Source organism: Tamandua tetradactyla, chromosome 6 (assembly GCF_023851605.1).
Source record: "Tamandua tetradactyla isolate mTamTet1 chromosome 6, mTamTet1.pri, whole genome shotgun sequence".
NCBI lineage: Eukaryota > Metazoa > Chordata > Mammalia > Pilosa > Myrmecophagidae > Tamandua > Tamandua tetradactyla.
Window position 1 is genome coordinate 84898196 of NC_135332.1, and position 14140 is coordinate 84912335.

General features: G+C 44.9%; 1 protein-coding gene across 7 annotated transcripts in view; it reads left to right on the top strand.

Annotated features, from left to right (window-relative positions):
* Positions 1 to 14140, top strand: part of TSNARE1 (t-SNARE domain containing 1) — a 146414-nt gene that overhangs the window by 13757 nt on the left and 118517 nt on the right. The window lies entirely within an intron of this gene.

Here is a 14140-nt window from a genome sequence, read left to right on the forward strand (position 1 = left end):
ACACGGGGAACCCCTTGGGTGTAGAGGTGGGCAGTCCTGCCTGCAGGGGTCATCTGTTTCTGTAGGGCTTCCTGTCTGTCATGCTGACCCCTCGCTGTCGTCTGGGTTGGAGAGGGCTGGGGTGTCCCCATTGGTCTCCTCCCCTGGTCCCGGGCTCGCCAGCTCCTTTCTCTTTACCCAAATAATGGGGGCTCGGGGTCACCTACCTTCTCCCCTCCCTCGGCCTTGGGCCCAGCTGGAGTTGCATGTGGGGACGACACCTGGGTTGGAGGTGAGGGGCACGGACTGTTGCTTCTAGGGGATGTCTTTGAGGCCATATTTACCCCGAGCTCAGGGTCATTCTGCCAAGGGGGTGACCAGGTAGCCTAGGCTGGGGCATCTGGAGGGCTGAGTTACTCTCCTACGGCGTATGGTTGACTTGCCCATGTGGGGGTCAGCGCTGTAAGAGATGGGCTGGGGGCTGGGGTGCAGGCTGCTCGGTGAGCGCCGGTCAGGCCTGTTACCACCTTGTGTGGGGTGGTGTCGCCTCCACCTACCCACCTCTTCCACCTGCTTGTTTATGGGCTGCTCTGACCTGCCAGGGAGACCAGCCCCTCCTCATGGGTCCCAGCCACCCACACCCACCACAGGTGCCTGTAGCCCATGAGGGCAGGGGCTTCGCTGGCTCTTACCATGCCAGATCCCAGCACCCAGAATGGGGTGGGTGTGTGGGGGCGACTGCGGTGCAGTGAGTGGCCTGAGGGTGTTCCCATGGGAGCCATGGGCATCCCGCCAGCTGGCCTGCAGCCTCCTGGGGGTTGGCAGCTAGGCATGTTGTCCCCTGTCCTTGCCGTCCCATGTGTTCTGGGAGACTAGGGCCTGTCCACCCCCCTGTACCGGCAGGCCAGTGCAGGGAGGGGGCAGGGGCCTCCTGGGCCCCCCCCAGTCTGAACCGGGGCACCTCCCCAGAGCCTCCCTGGGCTTCCTGAGGAATAGCCGGGGCCCCTCCCCGGGGCCTCCCCCTGTCGCCTGCAGGCCACGTCCATCCTCTCGGTCTCAAGTGTGATTTCCCACTTGAAGTGGTTTTTCTTTGAGAGAACTCCCTGGGGCCTCGTAATTCATGGATTTCCCACTTCTAAAGTGATTTGCTAGGAAGGCAAGTCCCCAGGGAATGGACTCCCGTCTTTTCATTTTTCACCTGAGTCTTAACGCAGACACTTCCCGGAGCTGCGGGGCTGTTCCCCTTTTGTTTTTAATCGGGAGGCCTTCGGGTCTGGCCCTGGGTCTGGCAGCCCTTCTTGGCCTCCCGCCACGCATCGCCCCTCTCTCCCTCCCTGGCGCTCTGGGAGTCCTGCTCTCAGGGTGTTCTCTGCCTGGGCGGGGAGGGGGGTGGGTCAGAGCTGTCCCCTTGGGTCCCCGGGCCTGGGTCCTGTATCCTGCCCTGCTCGTAGGGGGCCCTGGCCCAGGTGCCCCTCACCAGGCCCTGTGCTTTCTCTCTCCTGCCCTAGGCACCTGTGTCCTGGCTCCCCTCGTGTGTTGCTCTCAGGGTACCCCCTCACCTGGTCAAGGTCCTACATTGGCCTTAAGGGCAGGTGCTGGGGATCAGGGAAAGGGGCTGGGAGAGGGGCTGTGAAAGAAGCTGGCAAAGCTGAGCGCCCGCCTGGAGGGTGGCAGTGAGGCCCGCCTTGAGCATTACCCAACTGTCTGCAAATGCCCTGGTTTCCTTGGGGTGGAGCATTGGGGAGAGGCCGTGTTATCCCTCCTGGGTGGGGTGGTTTCCTACCTGCCTGTCCACTGGGCCAGCCTCTGGGCTCAGGGCCTCCTCGCCTGCCCACCCCAGGCCCTGGGCCACTGGTCTGTGCCCTGGGCACTTTCAAAGTCCAAGTGGCTTTCTTCCCAGGGGGGCTGAGCTCAGTGCAAGGCCAGTTCACACGCCCTGCCCAGCCCGGGAGGCTTCCCTTCCCCTCCCCTCCTCCCCCTCACTGCCAACCCCCCCTTTCCCTCCACTCTCTCCTCCTCCACCACCCCTCTCCTCCTCCCCCTCCCCCTCTTTCCATTTCCCCTCCTCACCTTTTCCCACCCCTCTCCTCCTCCCCCTCCCCCTCTTTCCATTTCCCCTCCTCACCTTTTCCCATGGCACCCAAAGTTAGAGGCTGAGGGAAACACACGCAGGCCCAAGAGAGAGACCAGCTCTGCGCATCTTGAGCAGCCTTGAAGAGAGACTTAGGAAAATGGGGATATCAGGACCACATGGCAGCCCTCTCTCCCTCCCTCCTGCCTACCCCCCTCCCACATCACTGAGGCTGCTGGGTGCAGGCTCCTGCTTCCTGACCCCTCCCCTGCACTCCAGATTGGGTATCCAGCTGCTTCTACTTCGTTCCCATCACCTCCCAAACAGCATACCCCACCCCTATACAGCCGTCCTCCCACAGGCAGCTCCCTTCTCCCCCTCACTTATCCTAGGGGTCCGTGAACCCTTCCTGCAAGCCAGGGAGTGAATAACTGGGGCTCTTTGGGCTCTCCTGGGGCCCTGCATCCCGGCTTTGCTCTAGGGCCTGGAAAGCTGCAGGCAGACCTCATCTGCAGAAACAGGTGGTGGCGTGGGGGTCCCAGTTCTAACCGCTGGTATAGACTGAAAGTCTTGTGTTTCTGCAAATGCATTTCCCTGTGTCATCCCTACCTAGGTTAAGAAATAGAACCTTTTCGTGCCTCACAGGGCTCCTTGTGCCATTCCCAGACTGCAGGACTTCCCACTGCAGACAGTGCATCAGCCTTGGTTATCATTTTTGTTTTGGTTAATGTCAGGTTCGTGAAGTATCATGTGCAGACAACCGAATTCACTCTTTTAAGTGTACAAAGAGTTTTGATACATGTATACTGCAGTGCAGGTAAGCTTGATTGGAATTGAATTACACTATTTTTATCACCCACAAAAGTTTTCTCCTGGTTTCTTGCTCTCTTTCCCCACCCTACCCCCAGGTCCCAGAAACTATGGAACTGATTTTGGTTTTTATAGGGTTTTTTTTTTTCTTTCAAATCATGGGCAGGCGCCAGGAATTGAACTTGGGTCCCTGCAATGGCAGGTGAGAACTCTGCCACCCAGCCACTGTTTCCTGTCCTCCTGCAGGTTTTCATACCCTTGGGAAAGCTTGTTGAGAAGGTTTACGAGGGTTGCGTCCTTAAGTGTTTGACGTGAAGTTTTGGGCCTTGATGGAAGGTTTCCAACTGCCGATTCAATGGATTGGATAGATATAGGGCTATCCAGGTTATCTATTTCTACTAGAATGAGCTTTGTTAGTTTGTGTCTTTCAAGGAATTTATTGATTTCATCTAGATGGAATCTATGCACACAAAGTTGTTGGTAATGTTCCCTTATTATCCTTTTAATGCTTTTTAGGGTCCATAGTGGTGTCACATCGTTCATTCCTGATACTAGTAATTTGTGTCTTCTCTTATTTCCTGTCAGTCTGCTTAGAGGTTTTTATCCTTTATTGATCTTTTCAAAAAACCAGGTTTTTTTATTTTTAAAAATTTTTCTCCCTTGTTTGCCAATTTCTATTTGATCAATTTCTTTTCTTGATCTATTTCCACCTTGCTTAGAGTTTAATTTGCATTTCTTTTTCTAGTTTAAGTTAGAAGCTTAGATGATTTATTTGAGTCCTTGCCAGTGTAAGTATTTAATGCTATACGGCTGCATTCATATAATTGTATTATTAACTGTAGTTGGTGGTTTACATTAGGGCTCACCGTTGGACGGTCCTATGTTTGTTTTTTTTTTAATTTTATTCTTGTAATAGTTATACATCTTAAAACTTCCCCTTTAAACCACATGCAGATATGTAATTCAGTGGTGTTAATTATGTCCACAATGTTGAGCTACCGTCGCCACCATCCATTACCAAACTTTTCCATCACATAGAAGTTCTGTACCATGTAAGTGTTAACTCCCCATCCCCTGTCCCCACCCCATTCCCTGGTAACCTGTATTCTAGTTTCTGACTGTGAATTATCAGTGAGAACATACAACATTTTTCCTTTTATGTCTGGTTTATTTCACTCAAAATTACGTCTTCAAGGTTCATTTATGTTGTCAAATGTATCAGAATTTCATTCCTATTTTAAGCTGAATCATATTCCCCTGCATGTATATTCCACATTTTGTTTATTCATTCATCGGTTGATGGGCACTTGGGTTGGTTCCTTTTTTTTGCAGTTGTGAATAATGCTGTATAAACGTTGGCATGTAAATATCTGTTTTAGTGCCTGTGTTGGTTCTTTTGGATATATACTGAGTAGTGGGATCACTGAGTCATGTGCTAGTCCTGTACTTTGTGTTCTGGGAACCGTCAGACTGTCTTCCACAGATATCGTACCATCTTATGTTACCGCTGCCAATGAATGAGTGGTCCTAGTTCTCCATAGCTCTCCAACACTTGTAATTTTCTGTTTTTTTTTTTTTTTTAATAGGAGCCATTCTAGTGGGTATGAAATACCATCTCATGGTTTTGGTTTGCATTTCCCTGCTGATTAATGATGTTGAGCTTTTCATCTGTTGGTCTTCTTGAATGTACATATCCATGTCTTTCATTAAATTTGGCAAGTTTTACCCAATTATTGCTTTGAATATTCCTTCAACCCCTTTCTCTCTTTTCCTTGTGGAACTCCTGTAATGTGTATATTGGCCCACTTGATGGTGTTCTCCAGGTCTCTTAGGCTCTGTACATGTGCCAGTTTGAAACTGTCATGTACCCCAGAAAAGCCATGTTCTTAATCCTCATTCAATATTGTTGGGTAGGACCTTTATGATTATGTTGTTTCCATGGAAATGTGACCCATCCAGTTGTGGGTGGTACCTTTTGATTAGGTGGTTTCCATGGAGATGTGTCTCTACCCATTCAAGGTGGGGTTGCTTACTGGAGTTCTTGAAGAGGGAACCAGGTGAGAAAAAGCTTCAGAGCCAACATGACACCCAGATATTTGGAGTTGAAGAAAGAAAACGCCCCAGGGAAGTTGTTTGAAAGGAGATGCCAAAGACTCCAGCAGATGCCAGCCATGTGCCTTCTCAGCTGACAGAGGTGTTCTGGACCATCAGCCTCCTTAAGCCAAGGTATCTTTACCTGGATGCCTTAGTTTGGACATTTTTATAGCCTTAGAACTGTAAACTTGTAATTTAATAAATCCCCTTCTAAAAAGCCATTCCATTTCTGGTATATTGCATTTTGGCAGATTTAGCAAACCAATACCAGTTCACTTAAAAAAAACAAATTCTCTTTTCTTTCTGCTCCTCATCCTGAATCATTTCAGTTGTCTTGTCTTCAATGTCATTGATTCTTCTGCCACCTCAGGTCTGCTGTTGAAATCCTCTAGGGAATTTTTCATTTCAGTCCTTGTGTTCTTCAACTCTGGTATTTCTATTTTCTACTGAGAATCTCAAAGATATTCCCATATTGTTCATTCATGTTTTCCTCAGATCATTTATTTTATTTCTCTGTGTTTACCTTATCTCGTTGAGCATATTGAAGATAATTTTTTTTAAAGTCTTTACCTGGTAAGTCCAAGTCTGGTCCTCTTTATTGATGGTTTCTTTATTTTTATCTCATTTGTTTGAATGGTCCATTATTGCCTGTTTTTTTGTCATGTAATCTTTTTTTTTTGCATCCTGTACATTTTAATATTTTAGAATGTTGATGCTGGGATATAGTCCCTGAGTTGTTTCTTATGTTTGTATCCAGCTAGTGCTATGACCCAGATTTCCTTGAATGCCAGGAGCTAATCAAAACAAACAAAGCAAAGCAAAAAATATCTCTTACAATTTTTACAATTGGCTCTGCTTTGGGGTGCTGTCCTTCAGAGCTTGACTCTCATACCAAGACCTGCCATGAATGAATGCAAAGTGCAGGGTCTTTTCTGTCTTTTCTGAACCTGTGTGAAACTGCTGAACCTGCTTCTTTTCCTGGACTTGTGCTTGCTAGAGGCCTTGCAGTTTACAGGTGTTGAAGAGAATACCCTCTGTGCTCTGTTTGAAATAAACTTTCACCCTCCCCCCTCCATGCTCTCTTGTGACTTAATGCAGGTGGCCCTTAGCCCAGCCCACTTTGACTTAATTGTCTCTTACACGGTTTTAATGTCTGCGAAACTTCTGTGCCATCACGTCGAACTTTGGGAGTTTGACCTTCCGCAGCTCAGTCCCTCAGGCACCCACCTGGTAGATGGGCACTAGCACACTTGTCCCCCAGGGTGTGCAGGGGCTGCTCTGCTCCCTGGAAACAGGATCAGGGACCCACAATGGGAGCACAAGCTGGCTCCACACTGCGTTGTGGAGGGGTGATGAGGGGCTAGCAGGGGCTTCAGGCGTTTCTTCTATGGCTTTTGAAGCTGAGTATTTTTGACTCAGCTTTGTCTAGTTGCTGCAGCCCTTCAGCTGTTTTCTGTAGGTTTGAGGAAGGCCACTGTCTTTAAGATTCCTCTGTGGCCTTGGCTGAGGGTGTTAGAACAGTGGCGGTCTTCTGTGATTTGAAGTAGTTAACCAAAAGTGGGGATCAGCAAAACCACACCCCGCTGCAGTTTGGAGGACTAGGTCTTATGTCCCACCCTGACACCAACAAGCTGTACGAGAACTTGAGCTAGTCTGCACTGCTGCCTGCAATGAGTCTGGGGGAAGGGTGGAGGTAGCTGTTGCTGGGAGAGTAGAATTAACTGGTATTTACTGACATTTAACAGCCTCTTTCCCAGCTCTTCCTGGATGGTGCATATTGTTCCACTAGACTCTAAATTTAAAAATAGTTGATTCTGAAAGTTCCTGCCAATCCAATAGTTGTTTTGGTGGAGAAACTGGTTCCTGGAGCTTATTACGTTGCTATTTTCTCAAATCTCTCGATCCCGCATGTTTTGGTATATTGTGTTTTCATTTTCAGTCAATTCAAAATATTTTTCCTCATGGCTTCCTTTTTGACACATAGGCTATTTAGAAATATTTTGTTTAATTTCCAAATATTTGGGAATTTTTCAGTTATCTTTCCATTACTGATTTATAGTTTAATTCTGGCATGGTTGGAAAACATGCATTGTATAATTTCAATTCTTTTTATTTTGTTAAGGTTTGTTTTATGACCCAGAACATGGTATATTTTGGTTAATGTTCCTTGTGTGCTTGAAAAGAACATGTGTTCTGTTTCTGTCAGGTGGGATGGTCTATAATTATTAATCACGTAAATTCTTTGATAGTATTAAGACTTACATAGAGTCCTTGATCTGCTAATTACAGAGAGGGCAGTATTGAAATCTCTTAACTATAATTTGTCATTTTGTCAGTTTTTCCTTTCAGTTTTATCAGTTTTGTTTTATATATATGTTCTAGTTTGCTAGCTGCCAGAATGCAATATACCAGAAATGGAATGACTTTTAAAAGGGGGAGTTTAATGAGTTGCTAGTTTACAGTTCTAAGGCCGAGGAAACGTCCCAATTAAAGCAAGTCTATAGAAATATCCAATCTAAGGCATCCATCCAGGGAAAGATACCTTGGTTCAAGAAGGCCGATGAAGTTCAGGGTTTCCCTCTCAGCTGAGAAGACACATGGTGAGCACAGTCAGGGCTTCTCTCTCAACTGGAAGGGCACATGTGAACACGGTGGTGTATGCTGGTTTCCATGTGGCTCTACCAAAAAGGGACTCTCTCCAAAATGTTTCTTCTTTTAAAGGATTCCAGCAATCAACTCCACCTTCAGTGGGTGGAGACACACCTCCATGGAAATCATCTAATCAAAAGTTACCACCCACAATTTGGGTGGGTCACATCTCCAGGGAAACAATCAAAATGCTCCCACCCAGCAATACTGAATGAGGATCAAAGGGCATGGCTTTTCTGGGGTTCACCACAGACTCAGACCAGTACAATATATATATATATAATTTTAATTTTAATTTTTTAAATTCTCATCTTGGGTTTATTGGTGTACCTGTGTTATGCCGGAAAATGGGATGTTGGATTCATAACGGGGCAGATTATCAGGGAGCCTTTATCACCATTACTTGGACTTTAAGGAGAATAGAAAGGGCACAGTGGCTCTGAAGTTGAAATTTTGGTAAATGTGAAGATATGGGATCCATCACGAATGTTCCAAAAGGAAATATTTCCAGTATCTATCTCCAAAAAGATCCCTACTTGGTGCAAACAGACTTATCAGAGGGTAGTTGGAGGTGTAGTACAGGCCCAGAAGTACCTTCTCTTTCTCGGACTCAGCGTCCAGAATCCAAGTTCAGTAGATAGTTGGAACTTCCCTGTTGGTGGATAGATTCTTTACAGACGCCCAGATCCCAGACTTCATTCCCACTTCCAACTCCCAGAAATGGCGGCTAGAAGTGAACGGAGCCCGGGATACAAATTGAATAGCTGAATCTCTCAGCAGATTCTTTCAGCTTCTGTTTGATAGTCCCACCTGGGACACTCCTCTGGTCATCAGAAATGACGAGGAATTCACTGGCTGTGTCCACATCCAAGGTCATACTCACTTGGAAAATCGACATCCTTGGGTTCATCAGTAGAATATTTCTTGGGTGGGGCTCCGTTCCTTAACCTTGGAAACCAGCTTCCCCAAATGCGAATTGGGCCTGATGTCATTTTTCTGAGGAGCTGCAGGAAAGAACAGGCACAAAAAACCCTTCCCATCATGCTCCTTCTTCAGTGAACTGATGCAGTATAGGCAGCAGACACGTCCACATTTCAGATGCATGTTTTTTTTTTTAAGATACTCCAGGCAGATATGACATCTACTTACTTCTTTATAGTGTTCAGCCATGATACTGAATCTGCTCCACTAGCTTTTTCTTGGATTTCCAGGTTAATTCCAAAGGTAGCATAGTTCTGTGTTTTATAAGTTTTGAAGCTGTATTATTAGGTGCATATATATTTAGGATGTTTGTCTTCTTGATGAATTTACTCCTTCATCATTATGTAGTTATTCCTCTTCACTCCTGGTAATAATCCTTACTCGAAGTCTACTTTGTCTGCTGTTAATAGAGCCACTCCATGGTTTCAATTACTGTTTGCATGGTATATATAGGTCCATCCTTTTTCTCTTAACTTATCTATGTCTTTATATACCTAGCTAAGTGTTTTTTTCTTTGTGTATATGTACAACATATAATTGGATCTTTCTTTTCTTTTTAAAACAATATCTGCCTTTTATTGAATTATTGAGACTATTTGCATTTAATGTAATTACTGAAATCTTTGGGTTTACATCCACCATTTTGATATGTGTTTTCTATTAGATGCAACAAATAGAAAATCACGTAAATTGGTTGATAGTGTTTTTTCCCTGTTTTTCTCCTTGTTTTTAGGTTGAATGATTTTCATATTCTATTTTAATTTCACTGTTGGCATAGTCGTACCTTTTTAAAAATATCACTGGTTGCTGTAGGGATGACAATATATACATCTTTAATTTATTACAATCTACCTTTAGGTGATATTTTTCCACTTCACATACAACGTAAAACACCTTACAACAATATATTCACAATTCCCCCTCTCATTTCTTGTGCTATTGTTTCCCTACATTTTATTTTTACCCATACTGTAACCCCTGAATACATTACTACCTTTTTATTTTAGGTATTGTATTGTCTTTTAAAGCAATAAAGGATAAGGGGGGAAAGTATTTCATATTCATATTTATTTTAACCATTTCTTGAGATCGTCGTTTCTTTATGTAGTTCTAAGTTTCCCCCTGGTACCACTTTCCTTCTGCCTGAAGAGCTTCCTTTGGCATTTCTTATGGTGCAGATCTGCCAGCAGTGAATTCTCCCAGCTTTTGTTCGCCTGGAAATGTTTTATTTCTATGTCAGTTTTTCTTAAAACCACATTGATCATTTACTGTCTCTTGCAGTTTCACTGGGTCAGGAGGAGTTCAGGAGTGGCTTAGTTGGCCAGTTTTGGCTCGGGGCCTATCTCGGCTGTGGGAGATGTCAGCCTGGCCATGTCAGGGGAGGCCGCCCATAGGGCTGCAGCGTCCACTTCCCGGGTGGCTTGGTCCCAAGGCCAGCAAGGTGGTTCTGGTGGCTGGCGGGAAGCCCCAGGGCCTGCCACATGGGCATCTCCCCGTGGCCTGGGCCCCCTCTCAGCATTCCAGTGGGGTTCAAAAGAAAGCATCGAGACGGCTAGGAAGTGAGAGAGTGTGTATGTCCCCGCGTGTGCTCTGAACAAGCCTCAGAAGTTCCAAGCCATGTCTTCCATCTCATTTTATTCACTGGGTGAGTCAGAGCCTCGCTCTCCTTTAAGGGGAAGAGAATTAGACTTTACCTTTTGAAGGGAGTAGTATAAAGAATTTGGAGATTTTTTTTCCTAAAGAATGTTACTAAAAGGTTTTTTTGAAGAAAAGATCTTTAAAAACTTGTTTAAGAAACAAAAGCATTTGAAAATAGGCATGTTACTTAAGTTCCACTTCCTAATGGAGTTTAAGATGAATTTGCCCTAGATTCCTACATTTTAGTAGTGAAGGGTTTGACAGAAGTTGTTTTGGTTTGCTAAAGTTTCCAGAATGCAATAGATCAGAAATGGAATGGTGTTTAAAAAGGGAGATTACTAAGTTACACGTTTACAGTTCTGTGGCCATGAATGTCCAAACTAAGGCACTTGGAGAAAGATACCTTGACTCAGGAAGAGCCGATGTCTGTCACATGGGAAGGCACGTGGCTGGCGTCCACTGGTCCCTATTCTGGTTCCATTGCTTCCAGATTCTCATGCCGGTGGCTTCTTCTCTAAGCCCCGGTGAGCCTTCGCTTAGCTCCTCTGAGACACAACTCTGGGTTCTGGCTTGCTTAGCATCTCATGGGAAGGCATTTGGCAGCATCTAATGAGCTCTGCATCGCCAAATATCTGTGTCTAGGCATCTTTGTCTGCTTTTTTGGCTTTGAAGCAATTGTCTCCTGGGGCTTCTGCATTTCCAAACGTCTGTGCCTGTGTCTGCATCTGAGGTTTCCCCAAAATGTTTCCCCCTTTAAAGGATTCTGGGGGATGCGGCTTCACCACTTTGAATGGGTGAAGCCTCATCTCCATCTGGTCTAAAGTCCACACCCACAGCTGGGTGTGTCACAGCTCTATGGAAACCATCCAATCAAAGTTTCCCACCTTAAACAATAGTTCCGGCCCCACAAGATTGGATAGGATTAAAAATGGCTTTTCTGGGGTACATAACAGTTTCAAACCAGCACAGAAGTTAAATTGCTAGAATGTTGAATAAGAATACTTTGAAGATTGAAAGTCACATTTGGGGACAGAAGGGAAGAGAGAATGATGATAAGGAGAGTGGCCGGCCTGCCATGCGTGGCCCTGGACTGAGCCCTTTACTGCGTTTGCTCATTTAATCTTTGCCATAAACCTTGAGATCTGCGCTATTTGTTTTCCTGCTTTTTGAGGGGGGTGCATGGTTTAGGAATCGAACCTGGGTCTCCCATATGGGAGATGAACATTCTACCACCGAATCACCTGTGCACCCTGTCTACCTGCTTTTAAAACAAGAACTCTGAGGCTCCGTGAAGTTAAATTACTTTCTAAGATTGTGTGAGTCCGGATTCTAACCCAGATCTCCTGGCTGAAGAGTCCTTTCCATGCGTTCTCTCGCTTGCTCCTCAAAGGATTCCGTGGGGGCCTTTTTCCACCAGCCAGAAAACTGAAGAAGTAAAGGGTAAATGGTTTCTCCTACCTTACATGAACGAGCTGGGGTTCGATTTGGGGCTATGTGCCATCTCCACTCATGGACTCTGCTGTGCTGTGTAGTGGAGATGTTTTTAAGCCACTCTACCTTTCATTGTATTTGATTAGGTTTTAGTTCTTAAACTGGGTGGTGGAGGCATTAAAAAATAGCCTTTTTTAATTTTAATTTTATAGTTTTAGATTTACAGAAAAGTTGCAGAGATAATTCAGAGAGCCCCTGTGTGCCTCTCACCTATTTCCTTGAACAATGAACGTCTTGGTTACTGTGGTCCATTTGTTTCAAGTAAGGAACTGGCCTTTGTACCCTGCTGCTAATTAAATTTCGTACTTTATCTGGATCACACTCATGTTTACACTGAAGCCCCTTTTCTGATGCAGGACCCCCTCCTGGGCCCATGTTGCCCCAAGTCCTCATGTCTCCTGAGCCCCCTCTGGTCTATGACGCCTTCCCAAACCCTCCTCGTTCTGACTGATCACGGCGGTTCAGGAGTCCTGGGCAGGCACTGAATGGAATGTCTCTCGGCTTGGATTTGGCTGAAGTTCTCTTCGTTCAGCCCGTCACGCAAGGGGAACCTGGAGCAGATAAGTTCCACCCCTCAAGGGGTACAACCTACATAAGGTATTGGGGGATTCTTCTGTTAAGGGATTTGTCTGTTCTCCCCCCAGTCGTTTATTTATTCAGTCAGTTATTTTTATCAGACTGGACCCATGGATGCTTATTTTATATTTTGGGTTATAAGCCCATTTGCATTATTATTTTGCTGCTCAAATGGTCCCAGCTTTGGCCCTTGGAAGCTCTTTCAGTTGGATCCTGTGTCCCTTGGACTTGTGCCTTCTTCTTGGTGAGCAATTCCTTACATTCTGGTACTACTGAGTGCCCCAGCCCCCTCTGGAGTGCTCCATGCTGCAGCCCTTCAAGTCAGCCATTTCTTCAAGGAGCCCCAGAGAGTGGGGTTAGAAACCATGGCCCTGGGCATGCCCACTGCTCCGGGGGTGACCCCCCTTCCAGACCCTCTCAGCAGTGGAGCTCGAGATGCATGCATGTACTCACCCTGCTCACACAAGCCTCTTGTAGTGAGTCCCCCGATTCCATGTTAGTGTAAACGTGGCTTCATGCTGATATTTTGGACTCTAGTCCAGTTCCACATGCTTTAGTCTAGTCTTTCCTCGTCTTGCTTATGTGGAACTGCTCTCCCCAGCCGTGGGCAGCATGGCCGCTGCCGTCCACCCACCTATTTTTTCACTCTCGGTTGATGTGCACGGCACTTCCAGATTTAACCCGTGCTCCTGGGACAAACAGCTTTACGGATGTGAGCATGTTCTGTGCAGTTCCTTTGTCTTTAGTCTTACAGTTAGTGATTTAGGTCAGCGGCTCTATTTTTCCTCCAGTTGACTTCATTTTTGAAGAATTTCAAAAGAATTTGAAAGAATTTTCACTTGATCTAGGACCCAGTGTCAGCAGGAAAACCTCAGCACTTGCAGATGCCACAACTCTCCTGTCTTCTGGCTTGCATGATTTCTGATGAGAAGTTTGTTGTAGTTTCTTTCTTGCTTTGCATGTAATTTGTAATGTGTAATTTTTTCCTCTGGCTGTTTCAAAATTTTTTTATTTTGGATTTTCTTAACTTTGGATATGATACTAATATTCCCCTCCCCCTTTTAAAAAAGTGGCATTATTTTGTTTAGCATTTTCTGAGATTTTTTGTATCTGTTATTTGATGTCTTTCATTATGTTTGGAAAATTATCCATTCTTTTTTTTTTAAGTTATGGTTGAATATTTATTAAATGGATAAAAACATTTTAGCAATATATGAAATTATATTAGTGAAATGAGACTAAAGATGCTTTGGAAATGTTCTGTTTTCACTGGCTGGAAACTGAATCAATCATCTGATTGGGAACTCTTGACACCACACCCCAAAACAAGACAGATCTTTCTTGGAAGGAGAAAATACATTAAATTTCTTTTTATCTATTTGCTTTCTTGGAAAAGAGAGCAAACCAGACCAGCTGTAAACTTAAGAAAAAGAGACATTGTTGGTGCTCACTATACCAACACACTTTTTAGTATTCAGAACCATGACATGAGGTAAGTATTATTATCTCCTTTGCAGAGATGAGGAAACTGAGCTCTGAGACTACCTAAAATGATTAAGACCACACATTTAGTAAGAGGCATGGCCAGGATTAGATACCAGATCTTATTTCAAAGCCATGGTTCAATTTTTTTTTCCTTCTATTATAAAAATAATATCTGCCTATTAGGGAAAATTTGGAAGAAAATGAACTCATGATCCTGACTCCCAGTGGTAACCACATCAACAATTCGGTTTAATCTTTTCTGTCTTTTTACTGTGTATATTTTTTAATGTAAGTGTGAGCACACAGCATATACAAAATGGATGCATTAATATTTTAAAAATCAACATCATCTGATTTTAAAAGCAA